The 26781-nt window shown below is 44.6% G+C and overlaps 1 long non-coding RNA gene across 3 annotated transcripts in view; it reads left to right on the top strand.

The window, feature by feature from the left end:
- LOC311530512 overlaps nt 1-15879 on the top strand; it is a 63011-nt gene extending 47132 nt beyond the window's left edge. For all 3 annotated transcript variants that reach the window (XR_014714016.1, XR_014714017.1, XR_014714018.1), the window contains 4 exons: nt 9918-10084; nt 14227-14369; nt 14518-14597; nt 14976-15879. This is a non-coding gene — a long non-coding RNA (uncharacterized lncRNA). The remainder of the gene's footprint in view (nt 1-9917; nt 10085-14226; nt 14370-14517; nt 14598-14975) is intronic.
- The last annotated feature ends 10902 nt before the right edge of the window (nt 15880-26781 follow it).

Here is a 26781-nt window from a genome sequence, read left to right on the forward strand (position 1 = left end):
TGTGTGGATGAACGTTGCAAGCATATCCTCATATGCGAAATAGTATTAATTGTCCCCATTGTCCCACTTTAGAAACATACGGCAAACATGAGATGTGAATTGAAAGGGGTTCACTTGCTCGTGCCAACGTCTGAGCTCAGGATCTGACGTTCTTCCTGCAATAGCAACAGGACTACTGTCTGAGACCCCTCAGGGGGTCTTTCCCCGGCATTTTTAATGTTAATGAGATTAGCCAGTGTTGCAAGAGAAAGATTTATATAATAGCTATTATTCAGTCGATTTTCTCTCTCCCTTGTTTTCCTTCTTTCTCTCTGCCCTGCTTTTTGCTACACTTTATGCTTTTTCTCTGTCCCACTTAATTTCCCCCTTTCACACTCATTGCTTCTTTTGCCATCCTCCTCCCACTCCAAAGCAGAATATGAACCCAACAATATCCACCCACCAAACCAAGACAACACACACCGGTTTCAGCTGTGCTTTGGGTTCATTCCAAGCACAAAATATGGAACTCCATGGAAAACCCGCAGTAAGATTTCCATCAACACCCATGAAGCAAACCTGGCAATGGCAATGCAACTGTAGCACTAACAAAGGTCTCCAAAACCAAAGAAAGGCCTGTGGGTAGCAGGAGCGGAAGGCAGATTAAGTAGGTCGGTGGTCATGCTAATTCATTCCCAGCATTGCAGCTGACCCTTATCTCTATTAGCCCTGGATCCTTATCTCTCTGAGCCCTAGATCCAAATATCCTTGAACTTTTTGTGTCCAGGGTTCCCCGGTTTGCAATTTAGGCTCCATCTCCACTTTTGACTAGTCTCCTGTTGTTTGCCTTGGTTGTATTAAGACAGGGCCCTTGTCTTTAAGACAAGGTACATTCAGCAAGTCTCAGTTTATGACCATATTGCCTCATTGCAAAACTTGAGGCTATGTCTATCTTTAAAAAAAATAAAAAACAACCCTTAAAATAAAAAAGCTGGTTGTGGTGTTAACACTATGAAATGAGCTAAATCTTTGCCATTTTTAGCAATCCTGAGACTGAGAGAATCAGAGGAACCGAAAATATATGCTTCATCACCCCTAGGAAACTCTGCCATATTATTTTTGGTTGCATAAGCAAACAAAACTGGCAATCTGGAATCTGTTCAAGACCTTTTGATCAGGGAGCTTTGCAAGTGCAGAAAAGTAAAAACACAGACAGATGGGGGATTAGAGTTGAGCATCAGGAGAATAATTTCCTCTTTTAATTTCAATTCTGCCAACATATAAAAAGCATCAACAATCTAGTTACATAACCCACATCATCAGAACCCTTCTATACAGACTGGGTAACGCTCAATGTAAGTAAGCCATTGCATATTCTATGTTTGTTTCCCGGTGGTAGGCATCTTTTCACATGCGCAAATGAAATGCACTTTGAAAATCTGGACAGATAGATGGATCAAAACCAGAACCATTTATTCAAACCACCAGGAGCTTTGGGGGTTCAGATAAAATGGAAACTGGTTCCAAGCTATTGCTGGTTCTGCAAAACCTGACTGACAATCTTTTGCAAACCCCAAGTCACCCCCTTTTTTGTCAGTCTCTACTATTAGATTAGTGTTATTGGAGGAGGAAGGTTAGGTTGATGATTAAGCCTAAGTATTTTCACTAAGTGCTTGCCATTTGTAAGACTGATCCTAAGTATATTTTGTATTATACTACCACCGAGTATGATCTTTGAGACAAGGCAGCACCGTATTCAGAAGCTGGTAATAATGTCATAAAGTTAGGAACAGGCAGAGATTATGGATGATAGAACAGGTCACGTTTTAATTTTTGCCCATGTGTCTCTTACCCTCATAGGGATCTAGTCATTCCCCTCATGCCCAAACCTATTGATGAAGCTAGTAAAGCAGTGAAGAACCCAGCTTTTGTCAGCTCAGAAAGAGTCAAGTAACTTCCTTCATCACCATTAAATTCCAGGGTCAACTGACCTGGATGCAGTTGACTTCTTTTGAACAGGTTTTGAAGAACAGCTGATATATGACACCTGCATTGGAACCATTTCCAATAGGGAATGGCCATTTTAGGCAATCAGCTCACTATATTGTTAGGCTACATCTGCTAAGCAGCTGATTTATTTATTTATTTATTGCAGATTTTGCTTTTATTCAGACTTCACTGATAGTTATGTGTACTCAGCTGTTCAGGTGGGGGAAGGGAAGAGGACTGGGCTTTCTCAGTCCATTTCAGTTAACTCAAATACCAAGGTATTCAGTTTCTTGATTTTGTTTTTATAAGCAAAGTCTCAGAGCAGCCTTAGTAAAGCCTTTGCAGAGCTGTTCTAAAACCAACATAGCTGCCTAGGGGACGATTTCCCCTATGTTGAGGAATCCCAGATTGGCATAGGTCAAAATATTGTGACTAGCGATGTTGGGTGCCCAACCTGAGAAACCTTAAAAGGGGCCAAATTTACAGAAAGAACTGAGCACCCACTTTTGCAAATGAAGCCCTTTTTAAGGTGTCTCAGGTTGGATACTCAGGAATGGAGGTGTTTAAAAACACTAGTCACTTTTTAAAATATTGGCTCCAGGGTTTAGTCCAATGTTATTTTTAAATGTTCCAAGCAGTAGTGCTTTCAATACTTATTTTTGGAGATATGTCACTGTATTAAGGGAGTTTTTTTTTTTTGTAGCATTCACCCTAAACAATTTAATTTTCTTCCCACCACTACTCAAATTCCTTGTGCCTCCCTAAGTAATAATCCTCCCTCTTCTGTGTTTCCACACTGCAGATATGTTCCTCATCCCCTGCTGTTGCTTAGCCAAGCTATACATATTTAGCTCTTTTAATCTCTTCTCATAGGTCAATCCTTTCAGCCACCCTCATTTTTGTTGCTCCACAATGAAATCACCAGAGATTAATATTTTAATCTCAATTGTCCCATTCAAAAACCAGGTACTTTATAAATTGAATGTCTTGGTGAGTTCTGTACAGTAATATTTTTCAAAAATGTTTAGATTTTTTCCCTTCTCTAGTCTGTATCCCCTCCTCCCCCTAATTTTTCCTACTCAATGTTTATCCCCTCTGTGGCCCCATCAAGAAACTGCATTTGTTGTTCTTGTTTTAAACCATGCTTAAATATAGTTTAGCCAGTTAGCATGGACAGAGTTAAAACTGTATTTAGAAACTGTATAGTTTTGGGCCTATCTACACTGGGCAGCCAATCCACACAGCAGCATATTTAGCCTGAACCAGTTTTAAACCAGGTTCATCAGACAGTTCCTGGCCCAGTGCAGACTGGGGATTTGGGACAGTACCCTATAGGCATTAAGGCAAAAGAGGGGTTAGTACCATAAGGACTACCAGTAGTTCCCTCACGTGTTCAAACAAGAACTTATTCTTACCTTTCGTTTCTGCTAAGCAGGGTAGCATTCAGTTACTTCTATTTTCCTTCGGGTTAGCATCCCTTTTCTCCCAAGCTCCCAGTGGTAAGATGAAGCCAGTGAGCACAGCCTAAGAATTACTGCTAACAATCACTAAATTCATAACCACTGTGTAAATTACAGTGGGGAGAGGGTGCTTACAGAGGCCAGGCCCCCTTATTACTTTTAAGGGCTACCTCACTTCTGTCTCATGGACCTCTTACTTCTGCTTACTGTTTAAATTAAAGCAAGACACTTGACATTCAGCCTTCCCCACACGCAAACACTTTGTCCCATAATTCAAGCACTGCTCATAATCCTTTCACCTTCCCCTTGTCCCAGTCAGACTCCTGCTGAACTGGTAAAATACAGCTTCCTAAGCCTTGCCTGGGCACAAGGTCAGGGAGTTACAAACAGCACAGGTTGCTTGAGTTAGCACTAATGACCCTCACAGTTGCCAGTTACTGTTTGTTTAGTGACTGCCCTGGGTCACAGAAGCCTAGGATAGAAGGGGCTGCTAGTTTAAAAAAACAGTAACACAGCCCCAGCGTTAGAGATACTGATTTCTAAGCAGGAGGTGCCTAATATACCAGCTTCATTTGATGTACATGTGCTGTGGTAAGGAGGCCAGTTCCAGTCTCATACTTCCTTTGCACTCTCTCTCCTGCTTCCCCACAACCCATCTGAATTATTCCCATTCTCTCTCCTCACCAAGTTTCCTCTGCTCTCTCCATTCTCTGCTTCTCTCTCTCTCTCTAGCGAGAACGTGAATTACAGCCCTTGGTACATGTACTGGTAACATGAGGGGCTGCATGACTGTAATCTTGGAGGGTATTGTTTGTATAAGCAGCATCTTGCTTGTAAAAGTCCTTCCCTCTTATGGTCCTCCCCTCCAAGCCTCTCCCTAGCACTCCTAGTTCACCACCTAGGCCTTTTCTATATCAACTCACATGCCTGGTTGCATGCCTGGCCTTCACATTCCTCTTCCCTGTATCTCAGCTCACACTCCTAGTCCCCCCTTGGTCTCCTTACCACCCCAATTCATACTCCTGGTCATGCCCTCAGGAATTGCCCCCTTCCCTCTCAAACTCCTGGCCTCTCCACAGACTCCTGACTAAGCGCTTCAGCTAATCACTCTCCAAGGTGCTTCCTCACACTGCTGCATTGACTCTGCTGTGGAGTGAGGGAGGGAGGGAGCTGCTCAGTGAGGCCTGCTCAGGCTGTGCATAGCGCCTCCCAGCAGGGGCATAGCAGGAAGTGCTGCGGTAGCTGGTGCTATCCTTCTTTCCAACCTGCGTTGCTGGCAGGATGGCTCACCAGGCCATGGTCAGTGGCAGAGGGTGAGGTGATGGGGCTGGGAGAAGGACACAGTAGGTGGAAGGATGGGGCGGACGTTCAGTTTTGTCTCCCCCCCCACTCTATTTTTCTAGTAGAGCTGGGAAGAGGACAGTACAGGAGGCAAGGGAAGTTGGGGGGGGGGGGATAGGGGATCTCATCCCTCCTTCAATTGCTGGGCATATGAAGATAGCCCATAACCGCTTCAAAACCATGTTCTGCACCTAAGAGACCTTGAAGTCCCAGTCCTGTGAAGGCTGTGCCCAGGGGTGAAAGTAAGTAAGTAAGAAAGTAATCTTGATTTAAAGGGCTAGGGCACCAGCTGCAGTAGTGGCAGCTGGAAGCCCGGGGCCTTTTAAATCACCCCCGAGCTACCCGCTGAAGAGGCGGCGGGGAGCCCCGGGGCTCGGGGGTGATTTAAAGGGCCCCAGGCTCCAGCTGCCACTACCGCAGCAGAGCCCCAGGCCCTTTAAATCACTGAGGAGCCCTGGCGGCTCCCAGCTGCCACGACTACCCCGGGGCTCTGGCAGAGCTTTAAGGGGCCTGGGGCTCCACTGTGGTAGCAGCTGCTGGAGCCCCAAGCCCTTTAAATCCCTGCCTAAGCCCTGCTGCCTGAGCCCTGGGGTAGCACTGGCCGGGCTCCATTGGGGATTTAAAGGGCCCCGGAGCTCCAACCACCTCTACTGCCCCGGCCCTTTAAATCCCTGCTGGAGCCCTGCCGCCAGAGCCCCGCCACTGCCGTTACCCCAGGGCTCGGGCAGCAGGGCTCAGGCCGGGATTTAAAGGGCCCTGGAGCTCCAGCCGCCGCTACTGCTCCAGGGCCCTTTAAATCCCCGCCAGAGCCCTGCTGCCGTTACCCTAGGGCTCGGGCAGCAGGGCTCAGGCCGGGATTTAAAGGGCCCTGGAGCTCCAGCCGCCGCTACTGCTCCGGGGCCCTTTAAATCCCCGCCAGAGCCCCGCTGCCGTTACCCCAGGGCTCAGGCCGGGATTTAAAGGGCCCCGGGGCAGGAGCAGCGGCTGGAGCTCCGGGGCCCTTTAAATCCCCACCAGAGCCCCGCCGCTGCTACCCCAGGGCTCAGGCCGGGATGTAAAGGGCCCCGGGCGGATAGCAGTGGCTGGAGGTCCGTACCGGCTTACTTTCACCTCTGGCTGTGCAGACGCAGTCCCTTACTCCTACGCAGAGCCCCATCAGCTTCCTAGTGAATGGCCTATGTGTGTGTGTGGATCCCTTTTCAGGATCGGGGGCCTAGTCCAGAGTGTGATTTTTTTTTTTAAAGAGTTCTGATATGGTGGTAGTGGGTCTTTGCTGCTTTCACAGATCCAGACTAACATGGCTACCCCTCTGATACTGATATGGTGGTGTGCATGCAAGCCGTGGGAGCCAAACCAACCTTAAGCGGTATTTGAAACCAGTTTAGTTAGTACTGTTTTAGCCCTACTGTACACAAGGCCTGTGATGGAAACTCCATCCCTTCCTTTTCTTTAATCGTATGTAAATGTGGTTCCCACAAGAGTGAGGGATACACAATCATTTTATTTATTATTTTCTATGGACAGTTACACCTCTACCCAGATATAACGCAGTCCTCGGGAGCCAAAAAATCTTACCACGTTATAGGTGAAACCACGTTATATCGAACTTGCTTTGGCCTCGAGCATTTCCGTTATTAATAGTCACTTCCTGCCCACTGACTGACCCGTCCAACCCCTCCTCCCCCCCCCCCCCCCCCGCTCCCTGTCCCCTGACAGGCCCCCCAGGACTCCCACACCCTATCTAATGCCCCTGTCCCCTGACCGCCCCTCGAGACCCTCTGTCCCTTATCCAACCCCTCGGCCCCAGCCCGGCACCCTTAACACACCGCTCAGAGCAGTGTGTTGGAGCCAGACGCACTGATCCGCTGGAGCACCCAGAGCGCTGCTTTACTGTGTTGTATCCAAATTTGTGTTATATCGGGTTGTATTGTATTGGGGTAGAGGTGTAGTATTAACAATGTTTTTTACCTAATTCCCATCATTAACACACTGCCAGCTAAAATATCTCCCGCCACCAGCAACTAAGACTTTCTCCCCCCCCAATCCCTCAGGAAAAGCCTAGTTTAATAGGTGGGCATTTGCAATGTGGCAAAATTTGGACCTACATAGGAAAGCAAATTCTAGAGTTCTGGGCTTTCCACTGTCTCCAGCCCCAAGATGTAGCCATCCAATGTGACTGTCCACTCCAGTGCCGAAGCTGACCTCCACTGTTGCAGTATAACATGGAGAGAGCCAGATTCTCAGATAAACAGGGACGCAACATACAAAAGAGTATTGCATAAGGCTTAAAGTCTGATTCTGCTCTTAGTGAAGTCGATGGCAAAACTCCCATAAGTGTGGGCACAGTTCCTACTGACCGCTCTGCCAAGGCTTCTCAGTCCTAACCTGCATCTCTCCTATCTCCTATTACAGTTCCAGACCTATCTTTAGCTCAGACTGACAGCTGAGCTAAATTGTTCCATTATGCAGTGCCTTTGTAATGAGGAAAAATGTATTGTGAAGGGACCACTTTCTAGACGAGACGGTAGTTAAGTCTTCATGACCAGTTCAATCATTGACTTCTCAGCTGAGGCTGCTGACTAGGGCATAATTGCAGGGGTGATTTTTTTTTTCTTTTGTGATGCAGGTATCTACTGACTATGAAACACAGTGAGGATTGCTTGCTTATTTCACATAAGCTGCCATTATGCAGAAAAATATTCCAGTCACTACTGAATGCAAGCAGATTTGAACCAGTGACTTGGATGTGAAAAGTTGAGACTAATGTTCCATGCTATACTTTCTCCCACCCCTGCGATCATGATGTAACACAGCGCTTGTGTGCTGATTTACATGATCAAAGTGCTTCAGAACATCAATCTTGAGCCATAACAACAGGACCATCACAATTACATTTACGGAATAGGACATACCGTATATACTCGTTCATAAGCCAAATATTTTTGGTAAAAAAGTGACGCATCAAAGAGCGGGGGTAGGCTTATAAATGGGTCTACACCAAAATTTGATGATTTTAAACTCTATGAAATCATTGAATTTAATATCTAATACGTTGTCGTTTTGTTTACCTGGAGCATCTGCAGGCATGAAGCCCCTCAGTTCCCTGTGGCCGCGGTTCGCCATTCCCAGCCAATGGGAGCTGTGGGAAGTGGCTCTGTGCCTGTGAACGCTCCAGGCAAACAAAACATCCCAACCCACCAGCGGCTTACCCTGATGGGCCAGGAGCCAAAGTTTCCCAACCCCTGAAATAAGGGTCGGCTTATGAAAGGGTCATACAGTTTTTACTATTTTTACCTATCCATCTTGGGGGGTCAGCTTATAAATGAACGGGCTAATGAACAAGTATATGCGGTACTTTTAAAATACATCAGATGAATTTCAACCCATGCTTTGGAGCATTAAGACAGGCTCTTAAAAACTGAGATCCTGTTTGCTCTATATGGACATTAAAGATCCATGGCACTTTTTTTAAGGTGAGAAGTTTGCCGCAGCTAAAATTCCTCTGACCACTCCCCACCGTTATGCAGCATGCCATGTGCCAATTGTTCATCTGGCTGCTATTCTCCACCACCGAATAGACAAATTTCAGTGCTGCATGAATTGATTCCTGAATGTCTTTTGTAAAATGCTTTGAGATCCTTCTAGATAATTTCAGTGTAACACATTACTGTGAAGGTACAGATACAAAAGCAATGGCATGAGGGCCAGGATCATGAAAGAGATGGAAAAGGCTTTCAGCAAAACAAGAACTGCATCCAAAGCTTTTAGAGTTTCTCTCTGTGTATACTTTGAAAGGGGGAAAAGGTTCATTGTATGTTGGCAAGCATGTGAGTGCTGTGTGTACACCACAGGCAGTAATTAGATCATCTTTCTAAATTATGTTATCAGGAAATGTCTATAATGTTTGAATGGGTGTAAAATACTCTAGATTATACTCTGAGAATAGAATGTTCTCTGCATAAAAAGTGAGCTTGTATTAAATCAATGAGAATGTACTCAGAAACATCAATTAAAGTTAATAGGATTCTTTACCACAGCATCAGGAAGCTGGAATAGTTTAAAATACTTAAGTCTCCTAACCCTCTTTGCTTCCCTAGAAAACTAAAACCAAAAAACCCAAAGCTTCTGGGACATTCCTCAGATTTTATAATAAAATGCTTCTTTTCTCTTTTACTCAGGTTTTTATATATTGCTCGTCTGCATAGTATCTGAATCCCGAATATATCTATCTTTGCTTTTCATCCATAGATCTCAAATTCTAACTCATTTTTTGCATTTTCAACAGTGTCCACTAATATTAGACACCTCATTATTTAGGTACCCACCTTGAGATGCTTGAGGCCTGATTTCTGAGGTGCTGAGCACCCAACACTCCCACTGATATCAATGGGAGTTGTGGCTTCTCAGTAGTTCTGAAAGTTGGGCCCTCGGTGTCTCAAGATGAGTATCTTAAACATTTCACCTTTCCAAAATGAGCAGACACTTTTGAATAGAAGGTCACAAAACAAATCCATGACAGAGCTGGGAATAGAATCAAGGTCTTCAGATTCCCAGTCCAGTGCCTTACCCACTGCACTCAGTTACAGAAATGGGACAAATCTGGGTTCTTTGAATGTGACTAGTGGGTATCTATAGTACCAGCAAGTGGAGTTCATATTTAAATGCCATACAAACAATTCTCTGTTGGGTCCAATGGTTTGCTCTATTGTTGGGGCACTTGGGACACTAACCTTAATTTACCTTCATTATAATTTCATGCACCATGCACAGAGGTTAATTCAGCTGCAAAATTTGGATCTAGATCTGAACTGCCCCTAAGCTCAAGGCAGTTCATATCAGAGTGTTTTGATTCAGGCCCAGCTCTAATCTCCAAGTTTCTCAAATAGCATGGTGATGAGCTTGTGATAGTTGGATAGCACCCCTCTCCTCCCCCCCCCCCCCCGGATACTTGGTAGAGAAAGGGCCCTCTGTAGAATTAATAAGCTTTTTCAGCTGAGCTAATTATTCAGGTGTTGGTATTTCTCACTCTCTATATTATACAGGACAGCAGATTCCATTCACAACTCGCACACCAAATGGCTTTAGGGCCTTCAGTTTTAATGGTTTCTTTTATTAATATTTGTTTTTTAAAATGCTTTTTCCCTTCAGGCAAAACCTGCTCTCTTTTCGTCACAATCCCTGTAATGAATTGAGGTATACAAAGCTGGTCATACAATACGTAGCAGCAGCGCGGAGAAAGACTCTTAGGGAAGAGTTTCCATAGAAACACTGACGTCCTGCCCTGCTAACAGGACATCGAGTTCCTTGAACGGGAGGTATGTTTTTTTAAAGGAGCAGTTAGATGGCAGAAAGCCAGCCAAGCAGAGCTATGATTGCTTCTCCCAGCAGAACACGATTTGTAGCTGGGGGAAAAAGAAGCTACCTTCGCGTTATAAAAATGTATGCTTTGATGACTAAATGATACAGTATGTATCATGGTAAATAATTAAACTGCTGACCACACAGTGATCAATACAGAGAGCCAAAAAATGTAAATACTTGAGGCTGTGAAATAATGCTTCTAAAAAACCCTGTCCGATTTTGTCACAGATATCATCCCTAGGTGCCTTAAATTCAGCACAGACCCACATGATGCAGACAAAAACGCTCCAAGGGACATCCAAGGTTGCACCTCAATGGTACAGCCTCCCTGGTTGGCCTTGGATTGAGACAAATGTTTTGCTAATGCTCTAGTTCTGTATTTTAAATGGCCTCATGCCTACTCAGCTAAATAGTGGCAGAACAGCTGTGTCTGGAATATATAGCTTCTAAGGGAGGAACCACAGTCAAAGGAAATATTTTTATTTGGAGGGTCAGAAATCATGCAAAATAAACCTGGATTATGCACAAAATTGACCACTGAAAGTTTTCTGGCAGGTTTGTTCATGCAAATGAGATATTTTGGTACAGAGAAAGATACACAGATAATCTTAATAAATCTGACAAACATAACGTTCTCAGAAAATATCGCCTGGCGTCTGCAGTAGTGACCTGATCGAAAGCTCATTGAAGTCAATGGTAGTCTTTCCATTGGCTTCAGAGGACTTTTGCTCAGGCCCCGTCTGAGAAAGAGAGCAGCCATCTGAGTGAATATCCTTTGGCCTCAGCATTATTAACTTTCTCAGGCTATTTTTGCTTAATCCTGGATATCTTTATCAGAATTCAGAGAACTATCAGATGCAGTAAAACACATCTCTATTCAGGTTCTTATACTTGCCTGACTCCAGGATATCTAAGCACTCATGTTGAGTTATACAATGTGAGGAATATCTGCCATATACAGTTCTGTCTCCATCCCTCTCTATAGGATGATATACTGCTTGCGTGTCTTTTTGTTAAAGGTGATATTCTATGCAGGGGCGGCGAGTTATATGGGCCCGTGGTGCCTGGGCTCCCACAAATTCAGGGCCCAGGGGGCCCGACTACACCAATGTTCAGGGCTGGGTCTCTCTCCCGGCCCCACCTGCTGCCCCCATGCATCTCTCCCAGAGCATTCCCCAGCCCCACGCGCCTCTTCTTAGTGTCTCCGGCCCCACCTGCCGCCCCCGCACACCTCCCCTGAGCGTCCCTGCCTGCACTGGACAGTGGGCGGCTGCCCCCTGCAGCTCCACGCTGTGTTCCGTTGCCGGTCGCTGCCGGTTACAAGGGAGCGATGCCAGGGGCAGGCTGAGACGGCTGCTGAGGCTGCAGAGGGGGGAAAGGAGGGGGCACATGGCAGCTCCTCTCAACCCCCTGGCAGGCAACTCCGAGTCGGCTCCGAGGGGGTGGCTTATCCTGGCTGGACCTCCTGAGCAGCAGCCTGGGGGGAGCTTGGGAGAGTGTTGTGCTGGGGGGGCCAGGGAGGGACCTCCTCTCCCGCAGAGCTCGCTGCTGGTGGTGGGGAGAGGGCTAGGGGGAGTCCTCTCTGGCCTCCCGCCCCAGGGCAATCTGCCTGCTGCAACAAAAACTCCTCATCCCTGGCCCAACACCATTCCCTGCACCCCAACTCTCTGTCCCAGCCCAGAGTCCGCACCCAGCACTCCAAAACCCCTACCGCACCCCAAACCCCCACCTGCACGCCAACCCCCCGCCTCAGCCCAGAGCCTGCACCCAGGACCCAAACACCGTCCCAGAGCCCGCACCCCTTGCACACCCAAACTTCCTCCCAGAGCCTTAGACAGGTGTGTGTGTGTGGAGGGGGGTAGGACTTGGACACATTCTGGGCACCACCAAAAATTACACAAACCTGCCGCCCCTGGTTCTATGTGGTGTGCACTTTTATTTGTGAAGTCAAGGTGGAAGAAGGTCTTTTGCATTTGGACTGGAAAGTGTTGAGGTTTGAGGTAGTTTCTACTTCCTGCAGAAGTGGTTCCACAGATTGGACCAGCCCCAAGAATGTTCTGTTTCCTGTGCAAACCAAGTCCATATTATTAAAAAATATTTAGTAATTTTGGGTGCCTCAGTTCTTGGGCACTCAACTTGAGACACCTTGAGTATGCTTATCAGAAAGTGAGGAGCATCCACAACTCCATCAGAAGTTAATGGGAGCTACAAGTGCTTGGCATCTCTGAAAATTAGACCCAAATTGTCTCAAGTTAGGCATTCAAAATCAGAGGCCACTTTTGAAAATGTTGGCCTCTATAGCTTTGTACTTGTCATGAGATGGACCACGCTCATTTTTTGCAGCCCCTGTAGAATATGGTTTTTGCATTATTATTGTAGCTACTTCAAACTGTATGGTGAAAATAAAATTGCAAACCACTTCAGAACCCTAAGTTTGTGAGAAAATTTGAAACTCCTGTTAAAGAATTATAGGAAAGACTCCCATTGACTTCAGTGGGATCAGTCCCTGTCTGCAGGAGGTAGAACTGGTCTATTTGCATGTTGTTTGCATAGGGATTGTTTTAATAAAACCTGTTCAACAAGGTGTACTGCAGAAATGGACACACAAAGGAGGAGCAGGTGTGTGTCTGAATTCTGTCAGAACATACCTATTGACCCAAAAAGGTGATCATTGTAAATATTTTCAAGGGAAAGGTAAGAGAGAGAATCGTATTAGATAATAGACCAGACTGCCAAACCTTGTCATAGCAGCTGAAGTGTAAATGTTTCTCTATACATTAAAAGAAGGACTTATAAATAATCAAGATCACATGGAAGAGTCACTTTACTTAGGGAAACTTTTCTTCCAAGAAACCAGAGGAATTATATGTTATGTTATGTTATGTTAGATTTTATGTCATTTTGGAAGGTGTTCATATTTATCAGCATGACAAGTGCAGTTTAAATACCTAGACAGGTAAGGTGCATGCACACCATGAAGGGCGATACACTCAGACCTAGGAACGCACTCTCCCACAAAAACAAAACAACTGAGTCATGGGTGGAGGCTAAAGGAAACACCTTGAATTGTGATCTCATAAGCTAGGTAGTCAGGTGTGGTCAGTATTTGGTTGGTTGCCCCAGGGTGGTGTAGAAAGTCCTGATGACTAGGTTAATAGGTGCCACTCTTCCTTCTAAGAACTTGTCTGTGCACACACTGCTTTAACTATCTTGGTTTAGAAACTTAATACTGTTAAAGCAGGATAATTACCTGGTGTGAATGCCTTTATACCAGTGGTGGGCAACCTGCGGCCCGCGGGCTGCACCCGGTCCATCAGGGTAATCCGCTGGTGGGCCATGAGACATTTTGTTTACATTGACCATCCGCAGGCACGGTCCCCCGCAGCCCCCAGTGCTGCGGTTCGCCATTCCCGGCCAATGGGAGCTTCAGGAAACAGTGGCCAGCATGTCCCTGTGGCCTGCCACTTCCCGCAGCTCCCATTGGCTGGGAACGGCGAACCGCGGCCACTGGGAGCTGTGGGAGGCCATGCCTGCGGATGGTCAATGTAAACAAAATGTCTTGTGGCTTGCCAACGGAATACCCTGATGGGCTGCATGCAGCCCGCAAGCTGCAGGTTGCCCACCACTGCTTTATACCAATATAAACAGTTTGGTTCACTAACCTAGGGCCCCAATTCAGCAAAGCACTTAATCTCATGCTTAAGTGTAGTTGAAGCCAATGGGATTTAATGCATATACTTAAAGTTAAGCATGTGTTTAAGTGCTTTGCTTAATCGGGGCCTAAAGCCAGATGAGAAAACACACCAGAGATTGGCAACATTGCTCAGGGCCAGTTCCTTTCTCTTTATGTTTTTATTGGGAAGTGCTGCTTCATAAAACCCCAAATGGTAAAGCACCAGAATGGGCATGAGAATGGTTATATATTAAAAAAGGGTAGATGGCGACAGGAAAACAATATGAGAAGTGGAGGTCTCATCTCTTAATCTTTTTCATGTCTATAACTGTAATAGGCAACTAGAGATTCTCGTAGTCCTGAATGCTAGCTTATCTGTCTGTCTAACACTGTCCCCTGAAATATATATCTCTTTTCGTGTAGGCCCGACTCCATGTCCATCACCTGCAACAGTCACCATCTATTTGGTTATGAAAATAATTTACAAGAGGACTTCCAGCTTGCCTCGCTTTGTAGTTTTCTCACCTGCAGTGCAGTCATTTCATTCCACCGTTGTTGAGTCTATGGTAGGTCTTAGAGAGACCCTGTGTGTTGATGACACCAAGCAGCATAGATTGTGTTTAGTTAGTTTGGGAGCTGGAGAATCAAAAGAGCTGTGAGGTCCTATCTGTGTTCAGGTGCATAAATAAATTATTGCATTTATATTCATTACAGCTGAGTCCTGGCTCTTTTCCACTATTGGCTGAGTGGTCATCCCTCCTTGACAACCTCCTCGCTGTCACATACCTGCAAAGGTGAGCTTGAGGGGGGGAATTAGCTACACCTAATGTTCTGGCCCGCCAGCAGGGCAGAGTGACTAAGCAGTCTATGAGCCTCAGGCCCAGTCAGGGCAGCACACCAATAAAGTCTAGGGGCTCCGGCACAGGGGTCCAAAGAGCACAGGCCTCCAGGCCTAAGGAGCAGGGAGTACTGCCATCCCCAGGGTGGAGTGCAGGGGGGACACAGGCCCACCCAACTCCACCATGTCCCAGCCCAGGGCCCTAACAATGGTGGAGTGGCCTGCCACTGGGTCAGCAGGGAATCCATCCACAACACGCTGACCTTGTATCTGGCCATTTCCCAGCCAGATGGTTGCCTGGTTTCCATGGGCTGCTTCTTACTCTCCCCCTCAGGTGTACCTGTGTCCGTTGTCTCGGGGAACGCTGGCCGGGCAGCAGCCCCAACAGCTCCTCGGTGTCTCAAACGGCCGGCAGCCCAGGGTGATCCAGCCCCGGCAGCTCCTCAGCGCCTTCGTCAGCCAGCAGTCCTGAGAGTTCTGACCAATCCTCAGGAGGCAGCCCCAGGAGTTCCTCCGTAGGCTCCAGCAGCAGGCGGGATGCATCTGTCTCCTGTGGCAGCTCCCACCCAACTGAGCTGCAGGGCCCACCTTTTGTACTTCCCCTTCCTGTCCCGTCCTTCCTTCTTGGGCGGGACAGATGTGACTCTTCTGGTTTGGCCCACCAGGGAATGTGTTGCAGTCCCTCCCTGTCACACTCTGAGGGAGGCCATGCCTCCTCGCTACATCCACATTCATGCATCAGCAATGTCTATGATACAGGTAGCCATTGTATCCAACCTCATACTTAGTTCCATCTTCTGATCTTTCATCCACAAGATTTGCAAAATGTTTGCGATATCTGAGAATCATTGCGAACTACATGCATAAAATGATTTACCATCTGAAAAGCCTTGGCCAGGAATCATTTAGTCTTTGATAATTTTTTGCTACTGTCAGAAATCAAAACCGTTTCTTACAATAAAGGAAAATAAGTTGCCACTGCAGGCTTGTAAATAGAGGTTTTTGTTTCCCAAACATGATACAAATGTGTGACACTGAACCATTTTGCTGTGTTACAGTTACATTGCAAAGTCATCAACCTCTCACTTCAAATAACAAACCAGAGGTTAACAGGACAGAATTAAAAATAACAAAATGAGGACTACAACATCTTAAAGACAAGAACCTGCGGGGGGGAAAAAAACCCATGACAGTAACAATTACAGCCATCTAGTGGGCAAAGTTTAAAAAAAAAAAGCTGATAGAAAAATACATGTACATTTTTTTTAATTGCTAATGATTTTTTTAACGGGCTGGTGCCTTTTTTTTTTTTTTTTTTTGCTTCTTTTTGATGGATAAATAAGACCTAAACTTTTTTTAAAATGTGTTTTTTTCTGTTAATTTTTGACCTTGGAAAGCTCAGGAATGCCAGCTTTGATCTGCCAATTCTGCTTTTGTTCAGAGACTTGTTGAGGTTCCCAGAGGATATATATTGTTAGCGCTCACATTTTAATTGAAAGAACAGAATTGATTCTTTAACAAAGACTTCCTTTCTCCAAATGGTCAATTAAAATTTGAAGTTAAATGTGTGCTAACTTAATCAAACAAAAATCAACAAGTTTTAAACAGTGATTACAAATCTCTTCTCCTTTCAGCTGCTCTACTTTCACTCACTTGGCTGCTGACATAATCATTTCAGAAGACCTCCAGTCACCAGTCTTTCCTGCTAGACTGGACATAAGTCTCTAAAGTGAAAAAGCAAATCGAAAAAAAAATTTAAAAAACACTTTCAAGCTTTTTTTGTCTATCAAAAAGAAGGTTTTTTTAAAAGTACTAGCCTTTTTTTTTTCTTTTGCAGCTCACCTGTAAATACAAAACATGGGCCCACATTGTAATCTTAAGATCTGGATTCCAAATACCCCAGTGTTTTTATTTGGCCCATTATAAAGTTAGAGGCCATCTCTCTCTCTCGCTCTTCCCCTCCCCCAATATATATTTTTGGGGCAGTCCCTTGGAGTGGAATAAAGTGCTATAGGATTTTTAATCTCCATGACAAGCAATAACTGACTGTGAATTTGGGAAGTCCTCCTTGGCATGCATTCAAGCCAGTATTAATGAAAAACTCCACATGCCAATCTCATGAGTCACCCCAAACAGCGGTTCCTAATACTCATTGCACATATTGGCTCAACTTCTCTTAAAAATAAATAAAAAAGTAAGCAAATTCACACACAATCTGTGCATCACCAGTGTTTACAAGTACATAGTTGTAGAGTCTGGTTACTGCTCCTGTTGACTTCAATGGGGATTTTGTCCTTGGTGCCAACTGGAGCCAATTTGGGCTCTTAGTCAAGTTACTTTACACCACACTTATTGATTTCCAAATCTTTACACTGCAAAAAGCTTTACAGTGCTATGCCCGACAGTCCCTGTCCCTTCATTTCACATTCTAGGCAGAAACCTTTTGCAGAAAATATGTAAAGTTCTCTGTGTACCCATAATACTAATCTCTCTGGAGGTAGATATACAAAGATGTATGCATATGATGCATCTAAATCCCCTATGTGTCCTGTACCCCTTCAGCAAAAACAAATATCCAAGTAGCAATTTACCCAGAGCTAGAAAACATTTGGCGGGGGGGGGGGGGGAGCTATTTAAATACTGCAATCCTGCAGAACCTGTTTGGTGTGTTGGAATAAATCTTGGCTCTCACTTGTACAAATTGTGTGGGTGTCTTTTATTTCCTCCTACAGGAGTGTAGGGGTGCGGTGAAGGGCAGAATGTCAGCTACCTTAATTGTGAATTTCCTGGCCTTTGTCATTTTTGAATTGCAGCCTTATTTAGGCTTAGGTAGTGCAGTTCAACATGTCATATAAACCCCTAGATAGACACAGAGCTAGATTTTAGATGTAGTTGCTGAGATTTAATTAACCTTTGTCTTGACAAGTGGAAATAACTTGCTGTGACTCAGGGTGTATTTTTCACTTGCAAAGAAAAATGGTACTGAAGACAGGGGATGGGGGAATGGAGTGAGAATCAATAAATACAAATCTTGATAAAGAAAAATCAACTGCCAGCTTAGAGCTGGGAAACTGTGTACATTTTCAGTTTATTGATTTACGTTATATATACACAATATTTTGGCGGATACATTCAACTCAGCCGAGCCCCACATGCTAAAAGTCACCCATACCCCACTCTCCAAAAAAAAGCTGAAGCAAACTTTCAGAGTGGTCTCTTGCCACACTACACCATCGCCAAGCCTAAGCTCTGTGATTATTCAGGGCTAGACTGTACAACCCTTGCTTGGTCTGGTGAACCATTACTCACACAAATAGTTCCACTGACTTCCGTGGGGTTAGTTGTGTAAGTGCTGACTAGTGTGAATAAAACCCAATGAGAGTGCTTTTTAGGACTGGAGTAAAATATATTATTTATTAGACTGTGAAGCCTTTGGGGCAGGGACAGATTCATAGTTCACATAGTTTTCAATGTAAAAACTGCCCCGAGCTGCCATTATTGGTTAAAATTATTATTTGCATTACAGTGGTGCCTAGAGGCCCCAGCGAAGAATGTGCTAGGTGCTGTACAGACCCATAATAAGAGATGGTCCCTGTCCTGAAGAACTTACAGTGGCACGCAGAGGTGAAGAGACTTGCCCAATATTGCATTATAGGTCAGTGCTAGATCCAGGAATGTCACCCATTTGACTTCCTGAGTCCCAGTCCAGTGCTCTTCCCACTGGGCTCCGCTATTACAGTAGCTATATGAATCTCTTATCAGCTCCTTTTCTTTCTTTAAATGTAAGTGTATATACAGTCCATACAATGTATCCTTCCATGTGGAAGGAAAAAGCTTTATAGCATGTGTGTTCCTTGCTCCTTGGAGCATTGCTCCTGACTGGAACACCATACGACAGCAGGGTCTGTTTACTTTGTCAGTTTTCTATTCAAATTAAAAGTCTGAACACACACAAGAGCAGTGGAATCTGAAACCATTTGAAAATGGGGAGGTAAGTCTGCCACACGGCAGAGTGTGGCAAGTCTGCAAAGTACCTTCGGATCTTGGACACAGCACTGGCTAAAAATCCTACTGTCTCTGATACACATGAGCCCCTCTTTCAGCCCCTGGAGCTGTGTTACTTGTTCCATAGAGTCTCCCCCATGCTGGAGAACCCTGGTATAAGAAGGGTCCCTGAGCAGCAGCAGCAGCCAGAAATCCCCTGCTAGTGCAACGCCACTGGGCCATGCTCTCAGGGGGTGGATGCTGGAGCTCAGAACCTCCATGCGGATTGCTCCTGCTTCCCGGCCAAATGACAGGATCTGCAGGTTTGTTGAGCCTATGATTCATTCCTCAGCTGGGAAGCCCTCCCAAATCCATTGGAGGGATCAAGGAGAAGCTCTGCTAGGGGATTCTCATGGGTTTTTCTCTTTGACGCCTCCTTCCTTCCTCCTCTCTAGGTTTTACTGCTGGAGTGGGCAGTCTTGCCATTCTAATGCATTCAGAGCAGTACACGCACATGGTAGTTTAGAACCACATGCAAACCATGATCCTTGAACTTAATAAAATATAAGGGTCTAATCCTCTACCCATTGAAGTTGATGAGTTCTTTGCCTGTGACTTCAATGGAGAAGCAAGATAACAAGGGGACAAAGACTGGCGATCAATACAGAAAGGCTTTGCAAAAGTGGTGGGGTTTAAAGAGGGATTTGGAAAGAGGATACTTGGCAATAGCATGGAAGAACACATGGGTGCTGGAACTAGGAGTGCTGGGGGTGCTGCTGTACACCCTGGCTTGAAGTAGTAACCCAAATACATGGTTTCCACTTTCAGCACCCCAAGTAAAAAAATGTTACAGCACCACTGGAAGAACATGAGATACAGAGAGTGAGAGAAGGCAGCTAGGAGAGGAGAGTGGGAGGAGAATAGGAATGAAGTTTAAACTATAGATTTGTGCTAGCCAACGAAATATCTGTACCAGCTACAAGCTCCAGCCAAATAGTGGACAAAGTATACTGAACATATACTGTTTGTGTAGCAATCAGAGGTTCTACATAATAACCGAAGACATCCCATCTTGCACAAGGTGAGAGAGAGGCAAACTGGCAGTGGCTTGGGAGCAAGGAGCCAACATCGAAAAGAAAAACATGGAATAGTAACCATAGTGTGCACTTACCTGGCATTTTCTGCTCAAGGACCTCAAAGTGCTTAACAAACATAAATGGGTTAATTCTCACAATGCCCCTGGGAGGTAGACAAGTATTATGATCCCCATTTGCAGATGGCAAAACTGAAGCAGGGAGAAGTTAAGTGACTTACCCAAAGTCACACAGGGTTCAGTGGCAGAGCTGAGTATAGCACCCAGCTCTCCTGACTCAGCTCCATGAGTCTCATTCTCTATTGTGCAACTTTACACTGCTCTCTGGAAACATAAAGGAGACAGAAACAAGATACTGAGAATATCTCTTGGGCAAGCACCTTCCTAACTGGCATACAGCTGGCAGAAGGGCTATACGTTGGTATAGGGGACATATTAAGGGTGGTCCAGGAGACTGGATGGGAAGGAGCTCATTGCACTATAGTTATCCTCGGCTGCTTCTCTGAAGCAGAGCATAAATTAGAGCAGCCTCAGGTTGCTCCAGGGCTGAGCACAGTGCTTAATTTATGATGAGAGAGGTACCAGGGCTCAAGCAATTTTTTTTACTTTCATAACTGATGCGGCAAGCCCAGAGGTGCCAGGGCTATGAACTGCCAAGCCTAGAGGTGCCAGGACTCAGCCCTGGCAAATCCTGGCACAAATTAAGCACTGGCCAAGCAGAATCTCTAGCTGTCCCAAAATACATGGAGCACAGGGGTGACTTAGGAAATTCTTTGCCCCCTCCCCGCCTTCCAGTTATTGCCACAGAGTGCAGCTCATTGTAGCTCCATGGTCAGCTCATTGCCCAAGTAAAACTGTTAACAGCCAGCAATTTTTTATTGAGAAAGAGTGAAAGGCCAAATTGGCATCTGCTTAGGACTCCATTGTCCATGATGGGTGCCTGGGATAAAAAAAATCAGCATTGGTGCTGAATGCCACTTTCTGAGCTAAAAACTAAGGGCCAGATGCTCACCTGGTCTAGACTGCAATGAAACTATACCAATTTGCAACCGATGAGGATCTAGCCCCCAAATTGTCAGCTACGCCTATCATAGACAAGATTGGCTGAGGAGTCTCCCTGCACAGAAAACGTGAGAGACAGGCAGTGCTGGTAGATTTTGTCTTAACCAACCCCAGCAGGCAGTTCAGTTCAGAAAGACATGCCTGGCAATTTTTCCAGTGGTGGCTCCCTGAAATAAAATCGACAGCCGTTTCTCAGAATTATTGCCTGGGTATTAGGACAATTATTGCTTTCCTGTGTAAAAACATGATGCCTCTTTTTGTGAAATTCTCATCTCCCTCCGTGGCAACATTTAGTAACTATCAGTCATTTCTGCCTTGGGAGTTGGGGGGAACCCCCTGTCATATCAGAAAATGAGAAAATTGTCAGTATCTTAAGTGTATGTGAAAAATATCAACCTTTTACCTCCATTTAGGAAAACGGATTCTGGTTGCAACAACTTGCAAATGTTGGCAGCATCTCGTAGATTTAAAAATATTAGTGCTTCTAGGTATTTAAAAATACCAGAGTTCTCCGTCTTAAAAATATTATCTTGCTCCCAGCAGCATTTCTCAGAAGTCTCTGTCCTTATCAAAGATGAACTAACCTGTAGGTTGCTGTGTGTATTTGGAAACCAGTATCTGGGCTGGTGTTTTCATGCAGAGTAAACTGATTTTGATAGGACAATCTCTGAGGATAGTCTGTGTCGGTGAATTTAGGATCAAGCAGATCAAGAGAGAACAGGAACTTACTGGGCACAGAACCAGTCTTAGAATTGGTCCCTCCTTTTTCAGGGCTGAGTCACTTTACTAGGCTCAGTTTTGCTAACTCCAAGCATTCTAAAATCATGAGCGCTCCTCCTCTCCCAGAGCGGCCTGGGCAACAGTATGGGGTCCTTTCTATGCCCAGAAGTGACAGCGCAGGCTGACTTCCCCTGAGGCATAGCAGAGGTGGCAGTAGGGGTCCCCTCTAATCCCCTGGGGAGGCAGAGGTGGCAACAAGAGGCTCCACCTCTTGCTGCAGCATTTTGGAGGGTATTTGTTTCAATGGGTGCGCCAGGCCTGTTGCATTCTTTTGGCCATGCACAGAGTTCTCTCCTGGGGTGGTTTGGGTGGGGAGCCCCAGAGCAGTAGATCTGGGCGTTATCACCCCATTGAGATGCCTGGGGAAGCTCATACCTCTGAACTATCGTTTCAGGCTGTCTGCAGACTCAGTCAGGTATCACTGTATTGGTTATGCTCTGTGCACGCTGTGAAGCTTTAAAGTGAAAGCTGAGATTCTGATGTAACCACATGACTCCAGCAGCCTTAGATACTGCCTACCATGGCTATGCCTTAAACTAGCCCTGCTTAACTGGTACGAGGCAATGGAGGGTCAAGGCCCTGCATCTCATATCTGGGGATGCCAAAGGGTGGTTTAATTCAAGCCTGAAACTCAGGTAATTAATACCGCCTATAATCCCTAGTGTTAAAAGTCTAAATCTTGTCTACATTCAAAGGGGTTGGCTTGAGTAAGGTGTCAGGAGCCTGGAGTGACTAATCCTGCTATTGGCACAGTATTATTGCAACTAGCCTCCTTGGTATACTTAAATTTTGCGTCTCTCTGTTGAAATGTGCGTACCTTTTGTTTTTATGATCCACCTGTTGTTTTTATTCCCGCATTAGATTTGTTGGCCTCGCTCTTTTTTTCTTTTTGCATTGGGCCTTTATGAGTGACTAGAACTCAGGACTCTCACGGTCAGTACAGTGGACATGACAGAACGAAACTAGCACTTGGCATTCAATGGACACCTGCTCTGTGGCCCTCATAAAACACTTAAAATAGCTTTTGTTTATTAGCTATTGTTTGATAAAACATAGTACCTGTAGCTTGAACAATGGCCTATGACAGGGTACGTGCTTAATGTGCTTATTGTGCCTAGTATGACTATAGTATGCCAAGGTGAGTGTTTACCTGCCAGACTGAAGGCAGAATACTGTAAATGGGCCTAGAAGGCTAATAATGCCATTGTAACATGTGCTTTAAAAAATTATATCAATACACTAAATAAAATAAAGTTTGTTTCATTACTTGGACCTCAAAAGAGTGTCTAGGGGAAATATTATTTAAAACGTTTCTTGAACGAAAATCTGAATGTTGCCAATAAACAATGCAGCACTTCACAGACGTGCTGTGTCTGTCATCTGTTGATGCTGCAGGAACAGTAGATGGTGCTGTGGGAGTGCTACTGCACTAAGGAGATTCAAGGGAGTCATTGTTTGCTATGATAGTGATCCTGGCAGCTGGGCTGTTACTCCTCTGCTCTCTCTCTTTCAAAGAAGTGGATGTGGTAACAAATGGACCCTTCATTTCCATGCTTTGGGCCAGATGTGATATTTCTGGGCTTCTCCAGCTCTGAACATGAAAGCAAGCATACAGCTGTATGTCTTTGAGACAGATCCCCTATCCAGTTCTGCTTCAGTCTCATCTCAGTGGTTTCTACATTGCATTTGTTCTCCAGCAATTCCTGCTTGGCTGTCTGTGGATGAAGAGCAGCATTTTCAGGAACTGTAGTGAGCAGTATCTCAAAGCTTGGCTGGACCTTCCACAAGGGAACTTTGTGCAGTTTGCATATTTTACTTGAAAAGCTTTTTGTCTCTCCTGTGTGTTCTCAGTGAATGAAATAATAACACATTTTATTTGCATTCATTCCCCAGTTCTGAAACTGAACTGCATTTCTGATCTAATTATCCCTCCTTACCCAAACAAGTGTAATGGCTTTAAAAAATTTCCCTGCCTTATTTTGACACACCCTACATCTGGGTTTTGGTACAACTGTGGGAGACTTTAAACACTACTTGTAGCATGGAAGAAAAGAAGGTGATATTTAGTAGATCTTCGCCTTCACTTTTAAGAAAAAAAGAATCCAACCATCAAACCCATTGCTGGCAATCGAGAATGCTGTTAGACTGAACTCTCTTCTGAGCGAACAAACACTTAAAGATCTATTTATACCTGCCCTTAAGCAGACGTACTGTAGGTGGAAATGCTATAATTATTTCCTTGTACTGGTTTCCACTGTCCTATAAAGGTCTCCTGGCAGCAGTTTGTTAAAGAGCTACTGCCAGACGTAGGAAAAGTTAAAACAAACCCAAGCTAATAACAAAAGTGATTTGACTGATACCCAGTTTACCAGCTGTAATAAAGGTAAGACACACAGGAGTGCTGCTAAGAGACGGGTCTTTTATTGTCTAGCCCTGGTCCCTTGAAATGGTTCAGGATTACAAACTGATCACATGACAGGGATCAGTATCCAATGTCTCCAATAGCTACTGATACAACAGCCCAATAATTTTTCTGCATTCCCCCTTTCTCGTCAGTGCATATTTTCAAGTTAATTTTGTTTGGGAAAGAGCAGCTCTCCTTTAATCAGCTTCCCACTTCTCTTATTACCCCTGGACACCTGGCTTATATCTCTGAGCTGAGGACCCACTCCACCCGCCACCATGTTAAACAAACAAGATCACAAAAGCTGAAAATAACTTTTACTGACTGCCATTACAACACAGAAACGTCTCGTCACCAGATAGGAACTACAGCTGCTTCCCAGGCAGCTTATGTGAGAGTTACACACATTCCGGTACTCCCAATATTATGGCCACAGGCCATCATGCTGGATATCAGTTCACAAGTTTCATGGAATTGATCGCAATGTCATAAATACAGTAGATTGTGGGCCAGGTAGGAGAAGATAATGAACACAAGAGGAAGCAGCTTCTGTTAACACATGGCGGTACTATGGAAGTAATTTTTAATTTTCTAGAGTGGGATTTTTTTAAAGGCGCCCAGCAGGTTGATTTATTTGTTTGTTCGTTTGTTTGTTCTACGCTACAGTGTATTACAATGAACTGGCTAGTGATTATGTTTACCACTGCCCTCTACTGTGTGGAGTCCAAACTGCTCAGCTGTTTGACATAAGACATATACACTACTAAAGATGATTTTCCTTCAGTTAAAAAGACGAGAGCCTGTGCTTTTGGAGCAGGAGGATGTGTGTTCCATCACTGATATTGCCATGAAGTTCTGGCTGGTGTGATGCGCAGAGCAGTAGCAACCGTGAATTACTAAAAAAAGTAGCAATTTAGGGTGATTTTAGTAAAATATATTTTGGAAGATTTGCCAGACGGCTGACAAAGGCTAATTAAACTCTTGTGTTTTTCAAAGCCAGCCATATTGCCGTCCTTAGACAGTCACTTAGGACTGACATTGCTCAGTAAGGCTCTCTTTTATGTTTGCCTTGTTTCTATTTATTTCTAGCTGCAGAAACAGATGGCATGGTTTCTTTTGTTTCATTAAAAAATTCCTTAATCTAAACTTTAAAAGATTTGTCTTCAGAGATCAAAGTCAGCCAAATATATGTTTGCCATTTTTCTGTTTCTCAAGGATACAAGCTTTTCAATTCAATCAGGTAAAGGTGACACCCTAACAGAGCACCAGATTGAAATATTGGATGACTCGGCTAAAGTAGTGCTGATCAGCAAATTACAGGGTAATAGTAAACACCTAAATCATCTAGATTATCAAATGTAAATTTAAACCAAGGACCAATGGAAAATTATGCCCCAGCTACCACCAGCTTACACAGTTTACACAGCTGAGTGAAGGCACTGATTACTGACTTAGGAGCCACACGCTTCCGAGTGCTAAGTCAGGTCTGCCACAATCATTTGCATACTTTTGAGCAAATCACATACAGACAGTTTTTCAAAAGTGGCCATTGATTTGGCTGCCTCATGTATTTAATGTTTGGGTGTCCAACTTGAGACACATTGGGCCTGATTTTTCAGATTGACTGCTGTAGACAACAGCCAGGACTCATCTGTGTCACTCCTTTACAGTGCAGGACACTGTGATTTTTGGGGGGTGCGCTGAATGTATTTTTCATCCTGGCCAGTAAGATTATTCCTTGACCAGCTGTTGCCAGGTACATTTTTCAGAACCTACTACTTGATGGCGCTGCTGAAAGGATTCAATGTTTGTAAAGTGCTTTGCAGATGTAAAGGCCTATAGAAGTGCTGAGCATTAATATGGATGGTTTGTGTATGCTTTAGATATAAATCATCTTATTCTGTCTGACCTATTCTCCTAAGTAAGAATCATTTATTCCTTGGCAACTCATCCATGCCACTATTCTACCTTTTCACAATAGAGCAGCAGCCTCAAGCTGCAGATGTTTGCCCCGAGGACCCTGATGCCTCATTGCATGACAAATTAAAGGAGATTTAGTAATCTGACATGCTGAATCCTGGTTCCATCCCCAAAGGTGACATTCAAACCAAACCCCTGAGTTTTGCATTTCTTTTCGTCTTAGGTTCAGACTAGGACATGGCTCTTCAGTTGACTGTGTGAATTCTGCTACTGTGTCTGTTCCAGTAGGATTAGAAGGCCTTAGAAAGGGATTCTGTTCAAGCCTTTTTGTCTCTGTCAATGACTTTAGACACACTAGCTATATTTTGGGGCATGGGGCACAAGCCACAAGGCATAACCAAAGCAGCTGCACTCATTTCATTCCGTGGGTACTGCTGCAAAAAGCCTAATAACCTCCTAAATCCTTACTAAGAAATGCTACTACTGCTGCTGCCATTGTTTCCACAGCACTTATTTTAAATGCATTACTTCATCTGGTACGTGCTGCCTTTTCCTCTGTTTGCTATGGAGGACATTGATTTGGAGGACATTCTCTCCTGGAATTTAATTTAACTGGATTCCTCACTGCTCCCTGGGACGAGACCTTACCCTTTTTGCTCTGGGTGTTCCCCTGTATATTTGAAGAATTTCTTTCCAAAGGCTGGTTTTCACTGCAAAATTAACTCAAGTTCTTACTTGAGTCTCGTCCACGCACCAAAATCTCTCATTTGTGTATGGTGGTACTTTGTGCCTCCTCACATTTCATTGCAAAACTGTCCTGATTTCATGAAAAGTACTCATGCAAAAATATTCAAACGTATTATGTCTCAAAATACAGGATTATTTTCAAGCAAAAGG

The sequence above is a fragment of the Lepidochelys olivacea genome (genome assembly GCF_965140295.1).
Source record: "Lepidochelys olivacea isolate rLepOli2 genome assembly, chromosome: 14".
In the NCBI taxonomy this organism is placed as follows: Eukaryota; Metazoa; Chordata; order Testudines; family Cheloniidae; genus Lepidochelys; species Lepidochelys olivacea.